Source organism: Mastomys coucha, unplaced genomic scaffold, assembly GCF_008632895.1.
Source record: "Mastomys coucha isolate ucsf_1 unplaced genomic scaffold, UCSF_Mcou_1 pScaffold16, whole genome shotgun sequence".
Lineage (NCBI taxonomy): Eukaryota > Metazoa > Chordata > Mammalia > Rodentia > Muridae > Mastomys > Mastomys coucha.
Genome location: NW_022196898.1, coordinates 86,566,832 through 86,572,732, shown reverse-complemented (window position 1 = coordinate 86,572,732; position 5,901 = coordinate 86,566,832). Strand labels below are relative to the sequence as shown.

Here is a 5,901-nt window from a genome sequence, read left to right as displayed (position 1 = left end):
ACTTTATGAGGTCCCATTTGTCAATTCTTGATCTAAGAGAATAAGCTATTGGTGTTCTGTTCAGGAAATTTCCCCCTGTGCCTATGTGCTCGAGGTTCTTCCCAACTTTCTTTTCTATTAGTTTCAGTGTATCTGATTTGATGTGGAGGTGCCTGATCCACTTGGACTTGAGCTTTGTACAAAGAGATAGGAATGGGTCGATTTGCATTTTTCTACATGCTAACCACCAGTTGAGATGCCAGCACCATCTGTTGAAAATGCTGTCTTTTTTCCACTGTATGGTTTTAGCATCTAGTCAAAGATCAAGTGACTAGGTGTGTGGGTTCATTTCTGGGTCTTCAATTCTGTTCCATTGATCTAACTGCCTGTCACTGTACCAATGCCATGCAGTTTTTATCACAATCACTCTCTAGTACACCTTAAGGTCTGGGATTGTGATTCCACCAGAGGTTCCTTTATTGTTGAGAATAGTTTTGGCTATCCTGGGTTTTTTGTTTATTCCAGATGAATTTGCAAATTGCTCTTTCTAAGTCTGAAGAATTGAGTTGGAATTTTGATGGGGATTGCATTGAATCTGTAGTTTGCCTTCAGTGAGATGACCATTTTTACTATATTAATCCTGCCAATCCACGAGCACGGGAGATCTTTCCATCTTCTGAGATCTTCTTCAATTTCCTTCTTCAGAGACTTGAAGTTCTTGTCAAACAGATCTTTTACTTGCTTAGTTAGAGTTACACCAAGGTATTTTATGTTATTTGTAACTATTGTGAAGGGTGTTGTTTCCTTAATTTCTTTCTCAGCCTGTTCATCCTTTGTGTAGAGGAAGGCCTCTGATTTGCTTGAGTTAATTTTATATCCAGCTACTTTGCTGAAGTTGTTTATCAGGTTTAGGAGCTCTCTGGTGGAATTTTTGGGGTCACTTAACTATACTATCATGTCATCAGCAAATAGTGATAATTTCACTTCTTCCTTTGCAATTCGTATCCCTTTGATCTCCTTTTGTTGTCTAATTGCTCTGGCTAGGACTTCAAGTACAATATTGAATAGGTAGGGAGAGAGTGAGCAGCCCTTTCTAGTCTCTGATGTTAGTGAGATTGCTTCAAGTTTCTCTCCATTTAGTTTGATGCTGGCTACTGGTTTTCTGTATATTGCTTTTACTATGTTTAAGTATGGGCCTTGAATTTCTGACCTTTCCAAGACTTTTATCATGAAGGGATGTTGGATTCTGTCAAATGCTTTCTCAGCATCTAATGAGATGGTCATATGGTTTTTTTCTTTGAGTTTGTTTATATAGTGAATTACGATGATGGATTTCTGTATATTGAACCATCCCTGCATCCCTGGGATGAAGCCTACTTGTTCATGGTGGATGATATGATCGTTTTGATGTGTTCTTGGATTCGGTTTGCAAGAATTTTATTGAGTATTTTTGCATCGATATTCATAAGGGAAATTGGTCTGAAATTTTCTTTCTTAGGTTAGGTCTTTGTGTGGTGTGGTTTAAGTATAAGAGTAATTGTAGGCTTCATAGAACGAATTGGGTAGAGTGGCTTCAGTTTCTATTTTGTGGAATAATTTGAGGAGTATTGGTATTAGGTCTTCTTTGAAGGTTTGATAAAACTACACTAAACCTATCTGGTCCTGGCCTTTTTTTGGTTGAGAGACTATTAATGACTGTTTCTATTTCATAAGCAGATATGGGACTGTTTAGATCATTGATCTGATCTTGATTTAACTTTTGTACCTGGTATCTGTCTAGAAAATTGTCCATTCATCCAGGTTTTCCAGTTTTGTTGAGTATAGGCTTTTGTAGTAGGATCTCATGAATTTTTTGGATTTCCTCAGTGTCTGTTGTTATGTATCTCTTTTCATTTCTGATCTTGTTAATTAGGATACTGTCTTTGTGCCCTCTAGTTAGTCTGGCTAAGGGTTTATCTATTTTGTTGATTTTTCTCAGAGAACCAGCTCCTGGTTTGGTTGATTTCAAGGAAACTTTTCTAAGAGCAACAAGCGGTTAAAAACAAATTAAATACTATCCAGTTGCTATTGCTAATACATGAAGAAAATGTTAGGATCATTACAGGCTCAGGATCCCCAAGAACAAGTTCTCAGTACAAAGGAGCTTTATTTGCCTCAGGGGGACAGGGGGCAGGCAATAAGAGACAAAGACAGGATATAGTGGTTTTCCTCTAACATTGATAAGAATAGATGGCAAACTTAAGCATGAACCACAAAAAGTTAAAGCACTGGTTTCATTAGCAACTAAAAAAAAGAAAATATAATGCAGTAAGAACAGTGGATTCTCTTCCAAGGATTCTCTTCTCTTATGCTACATTCCTCTTTATAAAATCATTTAAGAAGCCTGGAGAGATGGCTCAGTGGTCGGGGTGCACTTGCTGCTCCTGTAGAGAACTGGGTTCACTTTCCCACATAGCAGCTCACAACCATTTGTAACTTCAGTTCCTGGGGTTCTAATGCCCTCTTCTGGCTTCTGTGAGTACTGCACACATATGGTGCACATACATACAAGCCAGCAAAACACTCCATATTGAAGAGCCTAGGGTAATTCCATGCATTGGTCTGTCACCCCCATCCTTCTGCATGTCCTCAAGCCCTGTTCTATCCAGTGCAGTAAAACCACCTGGCCTGAGTGAGCCTCTGCCTTAGGATAGCCTTGAGCCTACACCAACATCCTGCTACACCAACACCCTTGGCTGGAGGACTAACCCTCAACTTACGAATTCCTTCTTTATTATCCCCTGAACACCTGCTCATGGGTTTATGCTTCCAAAGAGAACTTCCAAGGTCATTGTGTCAAGTCCCAAGCCTGACTGTGAACCTAACCAGTTAGAAGCATTTTCCCCTGCAGTAAATAAAGCTGGTTTTGGTTTGTTTCTGACTTCGGTGGTCCTTTCCTCATTATTTGCGTGCCCTGTGACCCCAACAAATATACACAATAGCAAATTTTTATTTAAGATACTTATAAATTCTATAGAAAATAAATCACTGAAGATTTTTTTAGCAAACCTGTCTTAACTGAGGTTAGAAGATAACAATAAGTAACTCTAGGTTACTTATTGTCAGTTCATCAGAAAAGCTGACTTTGTAAGATGTGCAGGGTTTGTTATATATATGGTGTTTTGCCTGCATGCATGTCTGTGTACCATGTCTAAGGAGCCAGAAAGGACACTGGACCTCCTGGAGCTAGAACTAGAGTTGCCGGTGATTGTGAGCTGCCGGGTGGTTACTGGGAATTAAAGGTGGGTCCCCTCGAAGAACAACCAGTGCTCTTAACCACTGATCCACTTCTCCAGTCCCTCAAATTTTTAAATAATCTTGAATTGCTAAATCCATTACCACATGTTAAGTAAAATCACTGTAACATTAGTTTAACTACATAAAAGAGTGTATCAAGTGTTCTAGTGACCTTCTATTTAAACACAATGTAATATATTCTCAACTATCATTCCAAACAACAGCCGTGCAACAAATACAAGTGTCAGTACCATAAAAGCACAATTTCAGCTCAAACTCCCATCTATTGTACTTCACCCAGACTCTAAGAGTTGTATAGAATAGACACAGGCCAGACATTTAAAGGGATCTCTGGCACAGGCATCCACTGCATGTGAAAAGACCTCCAGCTGAATTCTGTTAACATTTCAGAGAGACAAGCTGCAGATGATGGTGTGTCTCTGGTAATGAATAGTTAGTGATTTCCAGTGAGAGAGGCAACATTCAAAGACTTTGGGGTGCTGTAACAAAATCCAGAAAGAAGCCAGCCTCTGCATCAGGACACAAGAGCTGAGTGTGGGAAAGTGGAGTTCCCAGCTGTGGTGTGGCAGTTTCCTCTGAGATTAAAACCTTTCATCCTGGAGAAAAACACACGTTAAGACACAGTATGTTAAGGGAGATAAAACAGCAGGAGGAAACTTGTTAAAACACAGGATGTGAAAAGGCAAGAAAACCACAGGATGGTCTGACATCCCATTCTGCAGGGAAGCTCATCAACCTCAAGAAGTAAACAATTTAATAGCTTTGGGAAGTCACTGAAACTGAACAGGCTCACTGGGTCCCTCGTTCCCCAGGTGAGCATCAGCAGAAAGATCACTGAGAAACACTCTCAAACAAGCTGTGCTGCCTAGAAAAGATGGAGGTGAGACGAAGCACTCAGAAGAAACAGGGTTGCAGAGCTGCCTCCGGTACCTGCAGAGCTGACTGGAGGAGCTCCGGTACCCGGCAGAGCTGACTGGAGGCGCTCAGGTACCTGCAGAGCTAACTGGAGGAGCTCCAGGTACCCCGGAGGTGCTCGGATACAGCAGAGCCACCAGGAAGAGGTTCTCAACTGAGCTGCCTGAGACACCCACTCTCCAACCTGGAAAACTGCCTACAGGCTTACAATACACTCCAGGTTTCCAGGTGAGCTGTCAACCATGTGGAGTTGAGCTTTTGGTGCCACAACTGCCTTTGACCCGGCTTTTATACTCAGTAGTATCGAAAAGATTCTGTTATGTTTGGGACTGTTTCCCATCTAAAGGGGCAAACCACTTGGAAGGTCAATATCAAAACGAACTCTGAGAATCAGCTGATCATGATGACCCAGTGACCAAGAAAATCTTAATAATCAAAGCAATAGCGATGCCAAATACTATTTTCTGTTGGCTGGAATTGCACTCTTTGGTGTATTAATGCCTATGCCTTGCAACAGGAAAAAAAACAAAACAAAAACAAAAACAAAAAAAAAAAAACAAAACAAAAAGAACTTGTTTTTATTATCAAGGGGAAACTGGCCTGAAAGCCTGCTCCTTGAGGACTAGCTCTCACAGTATCAGAATGTGCTGTGCAAGCAGCCAATGGAGAAAAGTCCTATGAGCCCTAAAGCCAACACAAAACCACAGCAACGGCCAGCCCAGAGATGTGTATCTCCAATGGTGCAACATTGTACTTTTATCTTGGGAGTGACCAACATCCATCTAATGGGCCTTAAGGCCCAATCAATAGGAAAAGAATTAATCCATGCCTGGTACCGTACCTAGTCCACTACCCTTGGCTGGAAAAGTCATCATCATCGTCGTCGTCGTCGTCGTCGTCGTCGTCGTCGTCGTCGTCGTCGTCGTCGTCGTCGTCGTCGTCATCGTCGTCGTCGTCGTCGTCGTCGTCATCGTCATCATCCTCACTAGCTATATTACAAATGCTTTCCCTTATACCCGCAAGAAAGTATAGCTCTTGCCCCTTCTCAAAATGTTGTTTTGCAGCAAACGGGAGAATACAGAGATCCTCAACTGTATAAGCAGAGAATAAATGATTGTGGGGAGTATGACCCCCATACACCCCTATAGCTCAAGGAAAATCCAGGAAGAGGGGGCAGGAAGACAGTAAGAGTCAGGAACCAGAATACCTGCTATGAAACAGTGCCCTCTAGACGTGACACAATCTGAACAATACAGCTACCCACAGAAGAGCTGCATGACAACAGGAACTGACAAGCCACTGTGAACAAGGAAGTTCAGAGGTCCCACCTCTAGATGAAGAGCTGCAGGCAATCAAAGCCTGCTGAGAGAGGGGGAACCTGTTTTCTCCAGGGACAAGCTCTCTGATAGATATCCAACCCAAGCAGTCAGACCTAAACATGCATGAGCAACACTAGATGGAATCAGAAGGGAGGGTGTGTGTGTGTGTGTGTGTGTGTGTGTGTGTGTGTGTGTGTTCGTGCGCGCGCACACGCTCGAGCGTGCATGTGGGGGGTTGTATGTGAGAGGGGAGGAGTGGAACAGATACAGGAGGATTAGAAGAGGGGGAGCATAGGGTGGAAAGGATGTGAATATAATACTAGTGTATTAAATACTCAAAAACTTAGAATAAAAAATGAGCTTTTTTCTAACACTGACAAAAAAAAAAAAA

General features: G+C 41.9%; 1 protein-coding gene across 3 annotated transcripts in view; it reads right to left on the bottom strand.

Moving 5' to 3' along the window:
* The window catches only part of Stpg2 (sperm tail PG-rich repeat containing 2), a 430,378-nt gene that overhangs the window by 401,604 nt on the left and 22,873 nt on the right, over positions 1 to 5,901 (bottom strand). The gene's annotated exons all lie outside the window — the stretch shown is intronic.